The 22,712-nt window shown below is 41.9% G+C and overlaps 1 protein-coding gene across 5 annotated transcripts in view; it reads right to left on the bottom strand.

The window, feature by feature from the left end:
• Positions 1 to 22,712, bottom strand: part of usp54a (ubiquitin specific peptidase 54a) — a 176,001-nt gene that overhangs the window by 109,877 nt on the left and 43,412 nt on the right. Inside the window, exon 1 of one of the 5 annotated variants that reach the window (XM_060926289.1) lies at positions 18,250 to 18,300. The exons of the other annotated variants lie outside the window; for them this stretch is intronic. The gene's annotated coding sequence lies outside the window, so the exon portion shown is untranslated. Of the gene's footprint in view, positions 1 to 18,249; positions 18,301 to 22,712 lie in introns of those variants that run through there. 5 annotated transcript variants of the gene reach the window in all.

Genomic DNA, 22,712 nt, shown 5'->3' with positions numbered 1-22,712 from the left:
GAACTTTCGCTGCCGAAACGTGGGTGCAAATGTTAGCAACATCAACATAGTGCCAGGTCCTAGCCTAGTTGTGCTGCTGACTGACTAAACTTTCTGAACTAGAAAGACACCAAGAAAACTCACTTATTCTGTTGAACGGTATCTTCCGTCAATATCATCCACATCATTCCTGTTGTATTTTATAACGTGTCTAACAGTGTTCATTAAGTTCATTCAGTTGCTAGCGTTGCCTGCAGACCAGGCGATGACACTTTGGATCCTGAAGGTCCCGGAGACGTTATGTCTGGGCTTTCAGTTTCTTCCCCGCGGTCGGTCCGCTTCAACCACTTCAGCATTTTTGTTCTGGCAAGAGTCGGCGCAGCGTGTGCGGTAGCAATTCCATTCCAAGTCCATATAATGCGGACTCCGGCCGAAGATTCTAGAACAGAATGCGCTGCTCTGTAGCCTACGGATGCAGGTGCATCGAAAGTGTAGCTACTATGTATTTTTCGCTGTTAACGTTTTAAAATTAAAATTGACAAATTAGGTGAATGTCTACGTATGTGTTACAGCTTTGTAAATAATATTGATGTATAACTTTTTTTCTAGATCTATTTTTTTTCCATTGTCCCGGGATTGTCTCAGATATGATAATTTTGTGTCCCGATGACATTTTTTATGGTCCCCGGGACATCGGGACACCGTTAGTTTCGAGCGCTGCCTGGACCAAAGGTCCGGTGGGTTTATGCCATGGGCTGCTGAGGTCAGTGTAAAGAGATAGGGTTGGTTTCCTGCAGCAGAACTTGAAAAATGTGACAAATAATAATCTTGAAACTTGGTCTATAGTTGGTATATAGGGCGAGGGATACAGATGACTGTTTTCTTGTTTAATTTGTGTTAAGAAATATTCACATTATGAGGAAAGCCTTTATTGAAAGAAGCCAAAAAAGGTAGGATGAAAGAATGCATGCCATTCAATATGATCTACAAACCCATTATTGATTAAAAGAGCCCATATTATACACCTTCAAACAGGGACGGATCCATGCGTGTGCACCACTTGGCATCAGTCATGGGGCGTTTGTTTACCACTAGCTGGCTACATGGGTTATAACCACACTCCACCGACAGACCAATAGTTCAGGATCCAACCACCTGTGGTAAGTGGTGATGCTTACCTGACCTAATTACCTGTATTCTCATGATGCTTTGTATAGCGTTACCGGAGACAAAGGATCTAGGTCAAACAAGAAAATGCTCCAGAAAGAGGTCATTCTACCACTACCTTGATCATGCAACAACAGCAGAACAATCAATGACAATGGTGATGAAAACACTGAAACATGTTTCATCAAGAAAGACAAGAAATGGTAGGTTATATAACAACAGTTTATAATATCAGTATTACAAATGCCAAGCTAATAGTGATCTGTATATACATGTGTAAAAACATTCGTGTTAGTCACCAGGTCTAGTCCAGTAGTTGTTTTTTGGGCTTTTTAAATTGTTTAATTTTTTTTTAAATAGAAAACTTTTAATTCATATGAACTTGTTTCATTGTTATTAAATGTGATGTGTGTGTACAATACAAAAACATTGCTCAAACAGTATGATCTTAATAAATGAAGCATCATCGTACATGGTGTGTTGACTTGATAATGTATATTAGCATATCTTCAAAACTAAAATCCATAGCGATCTGGTAAAATTAATGAAAATATTTCTGCAAATGTGCATCTGTCAGATTCTTGGGCTGGATCCGTCCCTGCTTCAAACCAATTCAAAACAAGACACTAATGTTATCCAAGCACTGTCCAGAAACACTGCGACAGTAGCATACAGAATGCACGGAGTCCCGTTCTACAGCCAATGAGCAGCTAACAGCGTGAAAGACATTAAACATAAATGCACAAATTAAAGTAACAAAAAGGGCGAAGTGTTGGTAACACCATCCAAATAAATTTTTGCTTGAATACTGCTTACTGATCAGAGCGAGTCAATAGCAATATAGTCAGAAGCTGTTAATACTGAGGTTTAAAAACAAGCACTACTTGAACACAAGTTTTGCCCTCCTTTCCTTCTGACCTGCAAATTTCCCAGTGACTTTCTGGTTAAAGTCAGTCATCTCAGTATCCAGTCTCTTTTCCATTGATAGCATGGCTAGTGTATTCAGCCTCTCCTGCATCTAACTCTTCAGCAATGCGAAGCCTGCCAAAGAAACTTGGCTTCAAACAATCGTCAAGACAGCTGCAGCTGTTTCGTACCGTTTGCACTTTTCAGAAAGAATTTTAAAAGGTCTTGTACCCTGCCGTTGTCCACAACGTTTCGGTGCCAACATTTTGAAAAAGCAACCAGAGAAAGCACTAAAAGGCATTACTCACACCGCATCCAGTTCACCAGCTCCATTTGTCATAAGAAGAGTGGGAGAAGCCTCAAGTGTAAGCCTGCCCTGATCACCTGCTGCTTAATGTTTAAATTGGGCTGGTCCAGTCCAAGCTCCTTTATTCTCTTTTCTTTCTTCCAATGTATGCAGGATGTTTCTGTAAAGAAATAATTTTTCTTTCTCCACGGATCCACTGGAACTTGCCATCTTGTGAAACCTCCGGTCTCACAAGCAGCAGTGAGCTACAGCCGCGAATATGAAGGCCCATAGAAAACTGTCCAATCATGTGAAAAAAACAACTTAAAAACAATTCATAATAAAATAAGGTGTGTCCAGGGCACACTTTGCTGCACCCCAGGCCAAATCTTGAAGCCGCCAATTAAAATGGTCACCTGCTTTCCAAAAGTTTACCCACATAAATACTCATTTGGCCGGTGCCCCCGTGGGCAGAAATATACATGAAGTGTAGGTGTTCACATAAAATTTAAATACGGTTTAAAAGTAGGTTAAAATAATTAGATACAGGGTGAAATAGGATGAGTAAACAATTTTGACTTAATAAATAATTTATGTTTAATATCACGTAGTCTGTCTCATCTGGAGAAGTGGAAGGGAGCGGGGGTGTGGGCAGCACCCCCTATTGACCAGCCACCACTGGCCACTAGCTGGACTGGCTATGTCAGAAACTGTGTGAATACGATATGCAGATAATTTTATTTCCATTTTCTTGCAGTGGAAACACACAAGTTTTAAAAAAAAAAGTAGCCTTGTGCTGAGTACTTGGTTGGCAGCAACAAAGCCAATACCACATGGTACCACTTAAGATGATCCGTGCAACTCTTGTCTTTGATCAGTTGGCCTAACCATCGAGTACACCACCCTGAGCTGGAGAACAACAAAGATGATCTCGGATTAATAACATGGGAAAATTCCATATTTACACAAACAGTGGAGCAAAATCAACAGAAGAGGACGGTGAGAAGACTTAAGTCTTATGTCAGTGCAACTCATAGGAGAAAGGAAGCAGAACCAGCTGAGAAATGAGCTCCTGCTCCTAAGACCACTGCCTTTAAATAGCTACAGGTGAATCTGATAAAATTGTTTATCGTTTTGGCCTGGCGTCCACACGGCACCGGCGTTTTGGGTGCCCCAAAACGAAATCTTTTGAGAACGGGTTCCAGAGTGAAAAAATCTGGCAACGGCGCCGTTGCGAAGTCATCTGGATGAGTAGAACGGATTTGTTTACGATGACGTCACAACCACATGACTGTCAGTGCTTCACGCCGGGTAGAAGTGTAACGAACTCGATGCGAGTTGTCAACAAATCCTATAACTTGGTTCATGAAACGCGCTTACAAAATATTTTCACTGTGAATATTTATTGTGTAATGGTGCAAAGAGAGAGAGAATAGCCCTTAGGGCAGTCTTTAGTCCAAACACTGCGGAAGCAGTACCAAACCGCGCACCGCCCGTGCACTTTCCAAAAACAAAAACAATCCCGCCAGCAAAAATAGGAAAAAAAGGAGCGATCTCACCTCTTCAGATGTTGGTTTAAGTCCGACAATACATTCCTCAAAAAGGGCGTAGAAGAACAAAAGTAATCCATCAACGTGTAGCATTCAATTTATTCCGGACCATTAAAGAATTCTGGAGGATCTCAGAATGTTGGCGTACCGGCTTCCATCTACCCCCGTTCATTCCTCTCTCTCTCCATCTACCCCCGTTCATTCCTCTTTCCGCGTCTCCATTCAAAAAACGAGCACGTGATTTAAAGGGACTATAGCCATAGGACAGGGAGTGAGAAGGTGTGCGCGTGTGACAGTGACAGGGAAGAACCTAAGCTCATGCTCGCCCTGAATTTCTCTTAAAGTGAAGGCAGAAGAACGTTCAGCGCCTGGCCAGGCTTTCTATGTATTAATTTACATAGACGTTTTAATATGAAATATAAATAAGTATCTTAGACAATAGATACTATTTTACGCTACTGACTAATAATCAAAACTTTATGTGGCTGATGCCACAGAAGAAGGTGTTTGTGCGCATGCGTCTACTTCTTCTATTGTTCTGGTGTCTCCGATGGGACCGTCTTACAGTGCACGTAGAGGTGTGGCATGTGTATTGCATCGTTTTCAGCAAGCATTGCGTTGCCATATGGACTTGATATTTTACTGATCCGTTGCCCATGTGGACGCGATATTTAAAAAAAAAATCTCGTTGCCGTTGTCATGTGGATGTAGCCTTAGTGACAAATCAACTCTGCTTGGAAATGAATGATGGCTAAACTCGTCAGAGGTGAGAAAATGCATTCCCACCCACCCTTTGACGCCACAGCCTGACATTTTCACGCTAACAGAGTACATGCGTGCTACTAATGAAATCTCACCAACAAGCAGTTTCACACTCCGGTCTAACACCAATAGCTTCTACACTTGCCAAAAATGCACTTGAAGCAACAGTGAGAAAATATCCAACAGGGACAAAAGCTTGACTCAGACAAGTGGATAAATAGCTACAGTACCGTCTGGCAGACGTCAAGCCAGCCACATGTCTCCTCCAACAGACTTTCTGGACATTGAGAACATAATGTTGAGAATCTTAAAGTTTTTTTCAAATCAACTTTCCAAAGTTCAGAAGTTAGCATATGTTCAAACAGCCTTAATTAACTAGATGAACATTAAAAAAATTAAAAATTAAAATTATTTTTAAAAAAAGAAGCAACAATCAAATATTTTCAACATACCAGACATCCATCCATTATCTGTAGCCGCTTATCCTGTCCTACAGGGTCGCAGGCAAGCTGGAGCCTATCCCAGCTGACTATGGGCAAGAGATGGGGTACACCCTGGACAAGTCGCCAGGTCATTGCAGGGCTAACACAGAGACAAATAACCATTCACACTCTCACCTCATCCCAGACATTATACACAATTTCTAAAGTTACACTGGCTATTATAAGAATGAACTGGGTGGGCAGCCTTGCTGTAAACAAATTCCCCATCAACCAAACATTCTGGCTCTTTATTAAAAGGGTTTTTCATTTGTTTAATTTAGTTAGCAAGTTGTAATTAAAGATTTCAAACCTCCATCCAAATTTGATTAGATGTCTTATTACATAAAGAAAAAGTACACAAATAGAAGAGCTTCCCCCCGCTAAGGACTCCTTTAGTGATCAGGTTCTGGCAGAGACCCGTGTGTAATTAATCCAGGGGAAGTGCCCTGGCCTATATAAGTCCACGTTAATGGAACCTATACTTCTGTGATTCATAGTGGACCAGTCCTGAAAGTAAAGGGAGCCGAGGTCTGTTCAACACAAAGTATCATATGGTATAATAAATGGACTACACTTCTGGTTCCCATCAAATAAATCCAGATAAAACATCTACCCCGGAAATAGTGCACTCGTTCAGTCAGCTGGGATGAAGATTTTCTTTCACCTTAATTACAACGTCACAAAATAACTACACTGCATTACTGTATAGATCGGTTGACACCATGTCATTTGAAGGGGAACTTACAGGGTTCTAACTAGACCAAAATATCAGCGTAGTGGCACCAGTCATAACGGCCTGGGGTTTGGGGGCCGCCTTAGGCTCCCAAAAGCTCATGGGTTCCACATGCTCGGAGGCGTATTCTAGTGCATTTCCTGGCACTTTCAGTCCCCCCTGAAAGTCACTCTTTTCTGGTAATATTAATGAGTTTTGTTTTTTTGCCAAAAGTTGCTGTGATTGTTTTTGACTGAAGACTTATGATTAATATTCAACTATATTAGTGACATATTTATGAAATAAGAATAAAACCACCAGTTGATGTTCACCAAGAGTCAGCTTTATTTTCAGCTTCAGCCATTCAGTTGCAATACAGGATTATCCAGATCTAACTCATATCATACCTTCCACTACTGACTGTTACTCTGATGGTTTCAATGCACTGTGTTCAATCATAAAAAATAAAAAAATGCCGGGGACCAGCATGTATGAGCCTCTTAACACGGATGGCACTTTACCGCAAACACAGCATAAGGAAGGAGGTAAACTGGACTAGCATGATCAGTGATGATCTCTACACGGAACTACTCGGGCAGCTATGCACTGGGTGCTTACGTGGATGGGGAGTGGAGGATGTCCGAATGTAGAACATTCACATGGCAATCCACCGTCGCCACTGTGTGGGGATAACGAGAGAAAATTTAACAAAAGACGACATTTTCAAGATTGACAAGTCTTATTAGTATAGCGGCAACTTTTACAGGTGTGTCAGCAATATTGTGGGCGTAGCGGTAAGGAAGCATTGCGTATCGGCCCGATACGCTGAAATGGCCTAGTTAGAACCCTGAATTTAGACACTAGGGATGTACTGAAATGTTGGCCACCAAAAACATTCAGCTGAAAAGTGTCAAAAATGCCCCTTAAGGGGGGAAAAAAAACTTAATTTTGACAGAAAAAAAATAGGTCTACAACAAAATGTCAAATCTAACATTTTACAAATAAAGTAAATGGTAATGATTCTTAGTCTGGATATGACAAACTGCAACTGGTGGTGAGTCTCAGGTCCGGGAGGACTTGAGTATTGGGGAAAGTGGAGTTACCCCTTAATCACCATTGCTCTCAGGTCCGCTCTGACCCAGGGTGGTAGCGCCTGCCTGGGTTCCAGTTATGGGTTAAATAGTACATCAACAATAAGGTGCTGGCAGCAAGATGCTTTTAGGTGCAATGTGGCAGATGAACCCAATAGGGTCAACGGCACGCCACCTGATGGCACGCGGAAGAGCCAATCAAATGGCCAACGGATGGCGTCACTCGGCAAGTCAGTGGTTACTGCGGGGCAACTTCCATACCAGTCAGGTCTGTGGCACTTTTGTGCACCACTTGGCATCAGGTCTGGAGGTCCAGAGAGACAATACGATGGGGGCACGACATTTGTCTTACCTTACTGTGCAAGGCGTTTCATCAGGAGAGGAGCTCTGGTGCGGGCCTCGCGGCCCATCTCTGTTTCTGTGCATCCTAATGAAGCAGTCATCATTGCTAGCGGACAGCCGACGACGAAATGGTAATGAGAATTAGAAAGTGAATCATCATCATCACTCAGCTGCTCCCGTTAGGGGTTGCCACAGCGGATCTTTTTCCCACATATTTAATTTGGCATAGGTTTGTTTTTAGTTTTTACACCAAATACCCTTCCTGACACAACCCTCTCCAATCTATCCAGGCTTGGGACCGGCACCAAGTATGCACTGGCTTGTGCAACCCCAGTGGTTGGGTATTTTACGTAACCTGCATGTCTTTGGACTGTGGGGGAAACCGGAGGAAACCCACACAGACATGGGGAGAACATGCAAACTCCACACAGAAAGGCCCCCGTCGGCCGTGAGATTCGAACCCGGAACCTTCTTGCTGTGAGGCAACGGTGCTAACCACTGCACCACTATGCCGCCAGAATTAGAAAGTGAATAAAAACACTATTTCCTTTAGCCTCCTGTGCCGGCCAGCTTGAGCAGCAGCAGTGACGCTCAATGTTGGCAGTGTGGTACCATTTCACGCTTTCTATGAGGAGTGTTAGACAAGTGATCTGCAATCACTTTTGGTTTTCACACTAGTTTTGTCCTGAATTTCAGAGAAAAATTGCATTACAGTGCACTGTTGGACATTACTAATCACTCATGAAATAGGAAACACAACCTGTACAGCTCCACATACATTTTAATAAATCAGTCCAAAATTTATTACAGAGGAAAACGTGATATGAACACTGAGTTCATGGACAAACACTGCTTTATTCATGGATGGATGGATGGATGGATGGATGGATGGATGGATGGATGGATGGATAAATAACCTGTTCTCTGTAAGACAGCAGGCTCAACCATGATGTTTTACATACACACAAATCAACCTAAGTAAGGTTTAGGCCATTTGAAAGGCCAATGTATGAGAATTACTTTCCTTTTTGAGCATTTTTAAAACAAAAGCAAGTTTAATATAAATAAATAAAAGGACAATCATAATATGCCTATACGCCTCTCTTCCAAGCCTCACTGTGTACTAGTGTTGTAGTCGAGTCACTAAACCTCGAGTCCAAGTCCAGTCGTGAGTTCCTAGTGTTCAAGTCCGAGTCAAGTCAAAGTCGTTAAAAAAAAAAAATTTTCAAAATCACGTTCACTATTGATCCGAGTCCAGTCCAAGAACAACAGTCCAACCGCACCATTTGACGGTAGCCGTTTTAGCGCCATTAACATTAGTTTGTTCCTGAACATGACGTATGAACAGGTGAATGTGCATTCTTTGTCAGGGAATATTCTGTCAGAGATGGTTGGGAGACGGATGTAAGTGCAGAAGGTGCGTTTATTAATATCAACAATCCCGAACGGCAGGCAAAATCATAAAACAGTGAGACAGGCAATAGGTCGAGCGAGATACAAACAGGCTATCGTAGACTCTGCAGAATCAAAGACGAGAAACAGGAAATCAAACAAGGAAATAAGGCTCAGTAATGTGTTAGCAACGCAACTCAATACTTTGCAAAGTATGTTTTCACAGTTTTTATACAGGCACGCTGATTGTGCCTTAATCCTGTACAGGTGCAAGTTGTTTACGGCGTGTGCGAGAGTCTGCTTGGCGCACTGTCTGGAGTGCGCCTGAGAGTCTATTTGATGCACGTGCCAAGGTGCGGAGGTGTGACACTCTTGCACGAAATTAGTACAACTACAAAATTAATGTAGATATAAATATCTTATGTCAAATTATTACGGCATCTTACAAAAACTAAAAGAAAATATCCGAGTCCTCGTCTCCAATTTACGAATCCGAATGCAGTTAATGCACGAATCGGAGTCATCAGTGCTCAAGTCCAAGTCAAGTCACGAGTCCTTAAAATTAGGGCACGAGTCCTGGACTAAATACTACAAGTCTGCTGTATACAATACCGCTGCTGTTCCTCTTAGCTGTCTTACGCTGTATACATAATTTTTTCCAGAGATGATTTTTCAAATCTCAATGTCGGCGGGGAGTGCCACAAGTTTTGGAAACACATCCGAGACCAGAAGTAAACAAAATGTCACATGTTCAACTATAAAGATCGGTGTCATGTAACGCATCATGGCAGTGAAATGTGTCCGCATGAAAGATGTTACATTCAGCTTAAAATACTATTTTGTGTAAATACAATTTTGCAATAATATCGTAAACTGATGTACAAAAGTCATTTTGGTACACGCCTAACACACACTGTGTCATCTGCAATATCAGTCTGTTTGTCAGTGTCATCATTCAAATCCTATGATTAATCCTCAGCACACAGGACGATTCTCATTCACAACAAAGAAGGCCACTCTATAGGGGCCCTGAAACATGATATGAACAGTCGAGTTGAATGAGTGACTCCGTCTATCAGCAAGAGAAAACTGGAAGAGTAAGAATTACCTGGAACTGGTGAGCTACAGACAGAGAGAAGGGTTAAACCGCTGCCATACGTACACACACAATTTCATATAGTAAAAGGAAACGTTACCTCTGCCACACAAGTCAACAACCACGGGACACGAATGCCTTTTAACCTGGAATAGTAACAAACAAGCCGAAAATGATCGCAGACTCTCCGACACTAACCTTCTCTCAAAGATCCTCAAAATAACTGTGCTGAACAAACCCATGGACACATTTGTGATGTTTTGCAGAGCGATCAAAAGGAGGATTTACTTCACATTGCTTGTTCTCCCAAGTGTGCCAAAGCCTGTTAGCTGGATCTGTTTGATCTGAAGTAAACCCCAATGTGGATTTAGTCAGATCACATGACAATGCAATTAAATATGTGAGGTCTATGGGACTGTGGGAGTAATGTGGTGAGCCTTCTGACAATACTGTGGACATTTATTATGAGAAAACAGATCATTAGAGATGCAACAGCTACAGCACAGACCACAGCTTTTAGTTTTCACAGCAGAACATAGCAGATTTCCCTTAAGTGTGTCTGTTTTGAGACAACTACAGAAACTTAGAAGATTATATCCTCTTTATTCACAGACAGTCCATGAAATCTTTGCTTCACCTCATACCTAGGCTTTTAAACTGCTGCACACTTAAACGATGACAAATGATTGGCACTTGTAACAATGCTGCGCGCTTACATGATGTAGCTCTTCGGCTTTTGTTCGGTATTAAACATTTACTTACTCAGAGTTCCCGCTGGCGCTCGTCACACTCGTCATTGACGAATATAATCCATCACTGACGAAGAGAAAATTACTAGCAGTCGTCACACTGACAAATGTATTTGTCATCATTATCATAAGCCATCTTTTATAGAAATCCCTCCACAGATCGCGCCGTTTGCTGAACTCTAACCCCAGTGAAGCGACAGCAGGAAGCCAGAGTGTAAACAATGAGCACATGCTCGTGACCAATAAAAATCAACTCCACATAATGACCAAATGAGTGCCAAGCTTTTGACCAATCACAGTGTGAATTAATCGGCCTGGCGTGGTGATGTAATTATCTCGGCGTGAACTAAACAATGGTGCAGTCTAAGCTGGCAAAGTTTTTTTTGAGCGAACTTCAAGCGCTGAAGATGATTTAAGGGCCGAAACAGGCACGGGGGAGACACACTCAGAGCCCCATACTGTCCCCGAGCACATCGGACAGTGTCAGTAATACAGGGGCTGGTTTTAAAAATAAATAAATAAAATGCCACATTGAAAGTGGTGTCAGCCGGCAAGCAACCTAAGAGACCTACGTTTCAGGGCTATAGCCCCCAGGTATTTTCACCCTCAAAAAAGTAAGAGATTAATATGGGGGGGACCCTGCCTTGGATGTCATCTGGGATTTTGAATGTTGTAATATAATAATGTAGGTTAGAATTTGTGTCTTTGTAGTCCTAAAGAAGAGATGTGTGAGTGAGAAAGGATATATTTTTATTAAACTGATGACAGACCGCAAGTTGGCCTAGTGGTTAGCGGGTCCGCCTCTCAACCGGGAGATCACGAGTTCTACTTGTGGTCGGGTCATACCAAAGACCATCATAAAAATGGTACCTACTACTGTCTGGCAAGGCATGCTGCAATACAGATACGAGTGAAGAAGTCAAACTCTCGCAGTTACCAGAGGACTAGCCCCCCCCAGTGTAACCCTAGCTGTAGAGGCAAGAGGCTGAGGGCTATAGAAACGGAGATCTGTACCATGCCCATACGCCTTAAAGAGTTGGTTAGTACCGGGACAGGAGGCTGCCTGGGAAGACCAGATTCTGGCGTGAGAGGGACTTTGACTTGACTTGAAACTGATGATAAATTTTACTAGTGACATTAAGTCAATTGACATGTGCCTCAGTTTCCTGAGACATTATGGGTGTTGATGATAACTTAATAGTAAGGAAACAAACTGAAGTGAATGACAAATTTAAAAAGAGCAGTGCAAAAATCAATAATAAAGATGTCATAATCTTTGAAAGTGTGGGTGATAATATTACCTTGTAAAGTTAGATATAACCTCGCCAACCAAGGGACGCTAATCTCCCTTAAAAAATACAAGCCTCAGGAATACTGGACTGAGCGGCCGGTCTGTTCAATAGCTAGAACAGAAACGGCTCTGGTCTAACTAATGCATGATGTAAACTGCGGTATCATTCTGTATTCGGTTCGTAAATCGACAGGAAACTCAGATTCCTTCAGTGTTGTTCGTTCCAAGACTCTCCATGACTCTGTCATATTGTAAATCAAGTTTTGTGTTGAAGTAAAGGCTAAAGGGAGTCCCAATATCTCTTGAATAATCCCATGCTAAAATAGCCTGAAATAGCCTGATGGTGCACAGGGCGCCCAAAATCAAGTCTCTCTTATCAGAGGCTGGAGTGAAGCCTAAATTTTATATGTAATGGAGAGGCTGAGCTGTATCTGTACAAATATATGAATTGTGCCAGTTTGGTTGGTATAACTCTGTATTAGAACAGAATAGAATAGTCTTTATTGTCCCAAAGGGATATTTGTTTTCACATCAGACAAGTCAATGTTATCAGGTTCAGCATTAATCAGATCTTTGTGACTCACATCTCATAAACAAGTACATACATAAACACCATTTACATATACACATATACTCCTAGCTCCTACATACACCCCCATACTTTCATCAACCCTTCTCATTAAGTCCACTTTGATAAGTCAGTAACTAAGAAAAAAATACAGACTAAGAAAAAGTGAATACTTATTTGACTATTTTTCAAGGAAAAAAAGTGGAGAATATTTTTCAGAACCCAGGGGAAACCCTGCTTACTGTATTTTTACTCTGCTGACTGTAAAATTTTTAACCCCACTTGTTATTGTATACTCTAACTTTTGTTCACATGTTGATCGTGTAACTCCTTTTGGACCACAATGGAAATAAGTGCTTGCACTTTGTGTTATCCATTTATTACCTCACCTGGCACGGAGTCCACTGGGGGCGAGGTATTGTTTTCGGTGGGGTTTCTTCGTTACCCTGCCCGGAACGGAGTCCACCAGGGAGGCGAGGTATTGTCTTCGGTGGGGTTTCTTTGTTACCCCGCCCAGGACGGAGTCCACCAGGGAGGCGAGGTATTGTTTTAGGTGGGGTTTCTTCGTTACCCTGCCCGGGATGGAGACAACCGGGGGCGAGGTATTGTCTTCGGTGGGGTTTCTTTGTTACCCCGCCCAGGACGGAGTCCACCAGGGAGGCGAGGTATTGTTTTAGGTGGGGTTTCTTTGTTACCCTGCCCGGGATGGAGACAACCAGGAGGCGAGGTATTGTCTTCGGTGGGGTTTTTTTGTTTGTTTTTTAGCAACATTATGGGAAAACGGCTGGACCAAACTTCATGAAACTTTCAGGATAGATGTGCATTGGTCTCAAATAGAACCTCCAACATTTTGAGGGTCATCCGGTCAAGATCACCAAAAAGGTCAAAATTGGTTTTTTCGCGATATCTTCCTTCATATTCATCAGGTTTACTTCAAACCAATTTCAAAATGTTCATCTTTCAATTCTGCTTCCATTGATATGCTACACGACAGGGTATCTCTCATAGTTTTCCTAGTGGTTGGGGGTCAAATGTCGGGGGGGTCAAGGTCATTGGTAAAATTAGCATATTTTCCATTATAACTCGAAAACGGTAACAGAGAGAGAAATGTTTATCATGATCAACATATAGGAAGTCACATGTGGGCTTTCATTTGGCACCATGACCTTTGACCTTGTTTGTTTGTGTGTGTGTGTGTGTGTGTGTGTGTGTGTGTGTGTGTGTGTGTGTGTGTGTGTGTGTGTCGGTCAACAATCTAGCGTCTAGACGGTTGCACTGATTGACTTCAAATTTTCAGGGTAGGTGGGCAATGGTTGCCTGATTAAATTTTGGGGGTAATCGGGTCAAGGTGAAGGTCACTGGAAAGGTCAACCTTTCAGTCAAAATAAAATTCTCCATTATAACTCAAAAACGGTTGCCGATAGACAAATGTTTACTATTATGAGCATATAGGGACTCCCATATGGCCTTTCATTTGGCACCATGATCTTTGACCTTGAGTGACCTTGAAAGGTCAAACTCAAGGTCATGGATTTTCAGAGGGCTATAACTTGAAGAGAGTTGATGGTAGACAGATATTTACCATTATCAACTTATAGGAAGTGCCATATGGGCTTTCATTTGGCACCATGACATTTGACCTTGAATGACTTTGAAATGTCAAACTCAAGGTCATGGATTTTCATAGGGCTATAACCTGACAACCGATGATTGAGAAATATTACCATTATCAACATATAGGTATAAAATAAGTGCTGCTGGGCGAGGGTTGTTTTGCCTGGCAACACATTATTATGTTATTGTATCATTTTTATACAATGTCATTTTAATAATGAATTAAAAATCAATTTAAAAAAACATCAATCCAATTGTTGGAAATAGCAACAGTAATAAAGAACAGTGCCAGACCTATGACCCACAGAAGATTCAATACAAGGAAATGGGAATTTGGGTAAAAGGATACCGTGAGCAAGTCCATGCTTGGTATTCAGAATAGATGTATCTTTTTCATCCTTGACTTCTAAATTGTGTATATAATGTCTGTGTATAAGAGCAAGGGTAACTTTTTTTTTTTGTCAAAATGACTGTCATCAAGCGGTATTATTCACTCGCTCCAAAACAGCTGCAGAAAAGAGTAATACAATTGTATTTATTTATGGTGCAAAACATTTTACCACAGAGATACTGTGTTTATGCATCAAAACCAATTTCTTTGATCGTTTTCAGGTTAGTTATAATATTAGAAGGCAGTGACATTCAGTCCACAATAAAAAGACAAATCTTATCTCCACACTGAATGACACGTGTTTGCTTTTACTGAGATGTCCTTGAATTTTTATCAATTTTGAAGTCCTGTATGTTGTCTTAACTTACGGTAATACTAAAATAAAGTTACATGTTGCAGGTTATGGGGCAGCAAGGTAGTGTAATGGTTAGCACTGTTGCCTCACAGCAAGAAGGTTCTGGGTTCGAGCCCAGTGGCCGACAGGGGCCTTTCTGTGTGGAGTTTGCATGTTCTCCCTGTGTCTGTGTGGGTTTCCTCCGGGTTCTCCAGTTTCCCCTCACAGTCCCCACACAGTTAGGTTAACTGGCTACTCTAAATTGTCCACAGGTTCGAGTGTGTATATGAATAGTTGTTTCCCAAGCCCAGAAATGGGAGGGTTGCGGCAGGAAGGGCATCCATGTTCCAATTAATATGACATGTAGATCAATAGGGTCCACATGGACTCCAACCTGGCAACATTGCTGGGTAAGGGAGAAGAAGATGATGACAACATGTTGGCGGTTATGTATGCATTAGCTGACTCTATACAAACTAGTAACTATACTTGGCAAGTATCATATACTTGGCAGGCGTACTAACACCTTCTGCGCGCTTCGGCAGCGCATTGATACGGAGCTCAGATATCAATGCGCTGCCGAAGCGCGCAGAAGGTGTTAGTACGTCTGTCATTATAGTGCGGACTTTCCATAGCATAGAAAATCGCTACGTTTCAATTTGTGTAACTGAACTTGTTTCATATCACTGGTCATATAAACCTATGTAAACAGGAAAAACGCGGAAGAGTTTGGTCGCATCTAACTACAGCCCCAAAAAATACCGTTGGCCATGCTGAGCCTAGCTACATTGCTAAACAGGAGTGACAGCGCGTTTGACTGCGTCTGACTGACTGGGAGGTCGCGCAAAGCTCAGATAGGTACGGAGCAGCTCGTCTCAATTCAGATAAGAGCATATTTCATTATGGAAATACGGTGGACTGTTCCTTTAAGGTCGGTCTGTATGGTGAAATACCGTGACCTCGGCCTTGGATACTGACCTCGGCCCAGAGGGCCTCGCTCAGTACTTTCAAGACCTTGGTCATGGTATTTCACGATATGGACCTCCCAGCTGGTGAATAACATTTAATTTTTTCGCGATCCAAATCCTGCACTCTGACTGGCTGGCAAGTGGGTCCGTATCCTACCCCAGTTACAGACTCCGGTTATGGACCTCTGGCCACTCGCTCGTTCACAACAAGAAACATAATAGCATTTTTTGTCAACATTTATATTTTTTTTAAATAAGATTTATTTATAAGATTATCAAAAATCTTATAAATTTTTGCCAGCATTTCTCAGGAGAATAGCATTAATTTTACAGCATGGATAGCGATAACAACAGTGTTCACAGCGAAAGCAAGTTTTAATACCCTGAGGAAGAAGAAATAAAATAAAACATTTCAGGACAAAGCTAAAAACCTGTAACTGTTGCTAACGCCGAGCAAAAACATGGCTGAATCCTGAATGACTCAATTTTGTATAAATAGGGGACTACATAGACAGCAAAATGTAGTTTTTTTTCCTGCCATGGAAGTGCACTTGTATACCGAGGAGGAAGCGATTTGCATTACAGCCGTGAATAAGGATTCAAAATGGCGGCTCGGTTTTCCCTTTCAGGCGCTCTCGGTTTCTGTTAGAATTTCTCATCTCATCTCATCATCTCTAGCCGCTTTATCCTTCTACAGGGTCGCAGGCAAGCTGGAGCCCATCCCAGCTGACTACGGGCGAAAGGCAGGGTACACCCTGGACAAGTCGCCAGGTCATCACAGGGCTGACACATAGACACAGACAACCATTCACACTCACATTCACACCTACGGTCAATTTAGAGTCACCAGTTAACCTAACCTGCATGTCTTTGGACTGTGGGGGAAACCGGAGCACCCGGAGGAAACCCACGCGGACACGGGGAGAACATGCAAACTCCGCACAGAAAGGCCCTCGCCGGCCACGGGGCTCGAACCCGGACCTTCTTGCTGTGAGGCGACAGCGCTAACCACTACACCACCATGCTGCCCTGTTAGAATTTGGTAAAGAAAAAAATTAATATATTATTTACCAGCTTAAGGCTGGTCCGTATGGTGAGATACCGTGACCTCAGCCTTGAATACTGAACTCGGCCCAGAGGGCCTCGCTCAGTACTTTCAAGACCTCGGTCACGGTATTTCACGATATGGACCTCCCAGCTGGAAAATAACATCTCATCTCATTATCTCTAGCCGCTTTATCCTGTTCTACAGGGTCGCAGGCAAGCTGGAGCCTATCCCAGCTGACTACGGGTGAAAGGCGGGGTACACCCTGGACAAGTCACCAGGTCATCACAGGGCTGACACATAGACACAGACAACCATTCACACTCACATTCACACCTACGGTCAATTTAGAGTCACCAGTTAACCTAACCTGCATGTCTTTGGACTGTGGGGGAAACCGGAGCACCCGGAGGAAACCCACGCGGACACGGGGAGAACATGCAAACTCCGCACAGAAAGGCCCTTGAACCTGGACCTTCTTGCTGTGAGGCGACAGTGCTAACCACTACACCACCATGCCGCCTAAATAACATGTATGTATTATATTTTACCAAGCGAAGCAAATCATGTTCTCTTAAAGTTTAAGAACTGTTTAGAGTAGTTACAGCACCACACTAGAGCCAATGAACGAATGATTCGGTAAACAGATTCGTTCATTTTATTGAACAAGATTCAAAGATCCGAGTCAGTAAAAAGATCCGAACTTCCATCAGTACTGTCAACTGACAGACTCCAATCGAATGCAGAATCTGATTGGCTGAATGACCTGTCAATCAAAAGCTGCAAATGAGTGACTGTAGGAGCAACTGAGTAATTTCCTACTTTAAAGTTTTCTAATATAACAGGGGAAAAAACAGTTCCGGTTTAGGTCACGCACACTTTGGGTTTAAATCCGAACACAAACACGGATATTTGGAACACCAGTGTTGGTGATAGTCTAGTCGCACTCATCACATCACATCACTTTATTTCTCTGGTTTTGAATTAAAGCGACACCGCGAGGAAGATTTCCCTCCGCCGCTGAACAGTTAGATCATGATGGTACCGCTGATGTGGCTTTTAAAGGGCTTGTTATTTAGTTTAACAGAGCCGTCATCCGGGGATTCAGATTACAGAATGGTGTGAGTTTTAATCCCGTCCACACCGTGTGAACGCAGCATCCGGGCGCGTGCAGCAGCGCAGGTGTTTACAGACTTACACTCAGTCATTAATAAAACACACAACCTGTCGGATACACGGAACCGGGATGGACAAAGAGGAGATTATGCGCACTTTCTACACACCTAATTTGGCCAGACTGGTGTGAACTGTCCTCCCTTACACATTATAAACATTAATTGTGCCGCTGAGGGTTTTTTTTTTAATTTATAAATGTTGGTTCGATCCAATCTCCATCGCAGCCGAGAGACTAAAACACACACACACACACACACGTTTTAGTCTCTCGGCTGCTTGGATGGAGCTTCAGTAATGCGTCTCGTCTACCAATAAAATCCTTTAACAAGTGAAACTTCATCTACTCACCTTATTTATTACTGTGTTCTGAAACTGATGTGTGAAAGTACTGAAGACACGCTGCGGTTCATTCCCTCAGGAGTTCCCGTTAGTTTCTCTCCCTCAGCACTTCTACTGAGCACATTTCAGCACTGCTTTTCTCTCTCTCTCTCTCTCACACACACACACACACACTTTTGTCTCTCCTTGTGAGGACCCTGCTGACTTTAGAGCCGCTAATTATTTCTGTGCTAAACCTATTAAAACCTTAAACCTCAGTCATCAAACCTTTTGGCTCTTTTTGTTTGGTTGGTTTTTTTTAAGAAAAAAAAGAAGAAGAAAAAAAGACTTCTTTATGGGGACCAGTGTATGGATATTTGGTCCCCAGTAGGATTAAAACACACACACACACACACACACACACACACACTTTTGTCTCTCCTTGTGAGGACCCTACTGACTTTAGAGCTGCTAATTATTACTGTGCTAAACCTATTAAAACCTTAAACCTCAGTCATCAAACCTTTTGGCTCTTTTTAAATAAAAGCTATACATTTTTTGTTTGTTTGTTTGTTTTTTAAGAAAAAAAATTTTACTTTTCTTAATGGGGACCAGTGTATGGATATTTGGTCCCCAGTAGGATTAAAACACACACACACACACACACACACACACTTTTGTCTCTCCTTGTGAGGACCCTGCTGACTTTAGAGCCGCTAATTATTTCTGTGCTAAACCTATTAAAACCTTAAACCTCAGTCATCAAACCTTTTGGCTCTTTTTGTTTGGTTGGTTTTTTTTAAGAAAAAAAAAAAAAGACTTTTCTTTATGGGGACCAGTGTATGGATATTTGGTCCCCAGTAGGATTAAAACACACACACACACACACACACACACACACTTTTGTCTCTCCTTGTGAGGACCCTACTGACTTTAGAGCCGCTAATTATTACTGTGCTAAACCTATTAAAACCTTAAACCTCAGTCATCAAACCTTTTGGCTCTTTTTAAATAAAAGCTATACATTTTTTTTTGTTTGTTTGTTTTTTAAGAAAAAAAAATTTACTTTTCTTAATGGGGACCAGTGTATGGATATTTGGTCCCCAGTAGGATTAAAACACACACACACACACACACACACACACACACACACACACACACACACACACTTTTGTCTCTCCTTGTGAGGACCCTACTGACTTTAGAGCCGCTAATTATTACTGTGCTAAACCTATTAAAACCTTAAACCTCAGTCATCAAACCTTTTGGCTCTTTTTGTTTGGTTGGTTTTTTTTAAGAAAAAAAAAAAGACTTTTCTTTATGGGGACCAGTGTATGGATATTTGGTCCCCAGTAGGATTAAAGCACACACACACACACTTTTGTCTCTCCTTGTGAGGACCCTACTGACTTTAGAGCTGCTAATTATTGCTGTGCTAAACCTATTAAAACCTTAAACCTCAGTCATCAAACCTTTTGGCTCTTTTTAAATAAAAGCTATACATTTTTTTTGTTTGTTTTTTAAGAAAAAAAAAATTTACTTTTCTTACTGGGGACCAGTGTATGGATATTTGGTCCCCAGTAGGATTAAAACACACACACACACACACACACACTTTTGTCTCTCCTTGTGAGGACCCTACTGACTTTAGAGCCGCTAATTATTACTGTGCTAAACCTATTAAAACCTTAAACCTCAGTCATCAAACCTTTTGGCTCTTTTTGTTTGGTTGGTTTTTTTTAAGAAAAAAAAAAGGACTTTTCTTTATGGGGACCAGTGTATGGATATTTGGTCCCCAGTAGGATTAAAACACACACACACACACACACACACACACACTTTTGTCTCTCCTTGTGAGGACCCTACTGACTTTAGAGCCGCTAATTATTGCTATGCTAAACTTATTAAAACCTTAAACCCCAGTCATCAAACCTTTTGGCTCTTTTTGTTTTTTTTTAAGAAAAAAAAGACTTTTCTTTATGGGGACCAGTGTATGGATATTTGGTCCCCAGTAGGATTAAAGAAAAAACACACACAAACACACACACACACACACAAAATGGGGGAGGACAGGCGCCACTCACTACCTGCGGTTCACACCACAGACCACATTCCCTGGAAACTGGGTCATGTTATCAGTACTTGTGTCATTCAGCAGGAAAAAAAATCTGGAAAATTGTATTATAAAACACAGCAGCAACACCAATAAAAGTACTTAAAAAAAAAAAAGTAACAAAACTTCACCCTGAAGTCCCTTGCACACAAAGTTCGAGTGTCCAGACGAAAATCATACAGGTCATTAAATGTGTGTTCTTAATAGTCTTTACACACCAAGAATGAAGTTCATCTTGTGAAATTCATCTGTCTTGTTTGCTGTGAAATTTCACATTGGTCAGGTGATCAAATGAGGTTTCCACTGATGTCACACAAGCAGAAAAAAGCCAGCAAAATGAATGAGCAGCTCGTCAATCTTGTTGCCCAACAACCCATCTTTCAGCTTCAACTCTTGAACGAGACTATGAAATTCTCCCTGTTGTCGTCTCCGTTCCAACAACGGATGTAACCAAAACTTCCTCGGGAGTACATCTATAATTACGTCTTTTCATCACTATTAGACGGCTCCATCATTCACTGAGAACAATACTGACAGTCACAGTATGAAAGCAGCATTAAACGAGGACAAAACAGAATATGGAGTATTAAATTCACATCGGAGTTGGAGTGCATATTCTATGTGCAAAGAATAAGTTTTTGCATACAATTTTTTTGTATTTTTGCATCACAGTTTCATATCGTATCCAGTGTATAAAGGCCTTGATACATGATCATGTCTGAGTCTAACAAGGTGAACATTTCTTTACCAGTGCATCTCCAAGAAAATACATTAGAAAGAGTCATGCCTGTGACATCATGAACCAGGGGTATGACTTAAGTAACAAGATGTCAAAATACATCCATGTTTGTTTATTCAACAATAGCTAGTGACAGAACAGCAGAAATAATGCTTCATATGCATATTGTTTTAAGGTGTTGTGTGGCGCTAGGTGGTAGAACCATTATAAAATTATCAGCTGGTAAATATTTTCAAACACTGTTCATTACAGCACAGAAAAACTACAAAAACACCACATGATCTTTAACGAACAACTTGCTGCCAAGTTGCTACACATATGGCCCTTTTCCACTACCCTTTTTCAGCTCACTTCAGCCCACTTCAGCCCGACACGGCTCTCGTTTCGACTACCTCAGAGCAGCACGACTCGGCTCGCTTCAGCCCTACTCAGCACCCAAAACTCGCACGGTTTTGGAGTGGGGCTGAAGCGAGCCAAACCGAGCCGAGTGGGGCTAAGGTCGTGAGGAGACACTCCCCTGTGCACTGATTGGTGAGGAGGAGTGTCCTCACATGCCCACACACGCCCCGCGAGCACGCTGGGAGCTGTAAACACCGTAAACCCGGAAGAAGAAGAATTACGAATTACGAGAATTTCTGAAGCCTTATGCGCCTCGCCTCATCTATACGCTCTTGCCAGTATCTGTTGGCGTTGTCGGTGACAACAAGCCACAGCACCAAGACCAGCAACACTAACGACTCCATGTCCTCCATGTTTATTGTTTACTCTCCGGGTCGTGAGACTACCGCTTAAAAGGCCACTGATGTCACTGTTTGCGCCGCCTAACGACATCACGTGACGTCCACCCACTTTCGCTAACTCCACCCAATGTGTCCACCCACTTCCATCCAGCACGGTTCAGCGCGGTTGTAGTCGAAATGCAAGCCCAACAGCCCCACTCAGCTCGACTCAGCCCAACTCAGCACCACACGGCTCAGCCCAACTCAGCCGCGTTGGTAGTGGAAAAGCGGCAATGCAGTACCAGTCAAAGGTTTGGACACACCCACTCAGTTTTGTTTTTAATATTTTGTCTTCTTTCTACATTGCAGAACAATACTAAAGACATCAAAACTATAAAATAACATATGGATCATATATGGAATTATGTGGTAAACAAACAAAAAAAAAGTGTTTAAAAAACAGTGTGTCTCATATTTTAGATTCTTCAAAGTAGCCAGTGTTTACCCTGATGACACTTTGCACAATATTGGCATTATCTAAACCAGCTTCATGAGGTAGTCAACCTGGAATGCTTTTCAGTTAACAGATGTGCCTCGTCAAAAGTTAATTAGTGCAATTTTTTACTTTCTTAACGCATCTGAGATCAAACAAACAGTCATATAGTCAAATAGTATATAACAATTGTAAACATCCCTGTTCAACAACTGTAGTAATCCATATTATGTCAAGAACTGCTCAACTAAGTAAAGAGAAACGCCATCCGTCATTACTTTAAGACATTAAGTGCTTTTTATTAATACAAATAAAGAAAAAAACAATTGAATTAGAAGGTGTGTCCAAAATTTTGACTCATACTATCCATCCATGGGGTTGCGAAGAGTGAATCAGCTTTAGTAGGTTTTACTTTGCTTTCCTGAATGC

Source organism: Neoarius graeffei, chromosome 7, assembly GCF_027579695.1.
Source record: "Neoarius graeffei isolate fNeoGra1 chromosome 7, fNeoGra1.pri, whole genome shotgun sequence".
NCBI classification, from domain to species: Eukaryota; Metazoa; Chordata; class Actinopteri; order Siluriformes; family Ariidae; genus Neoarius; species Neoarius graeffei.
Note: the sequence above shows the minus strand (reverse complement) of the source record. Positions and strands in the feature narration are given on the sequence as shown.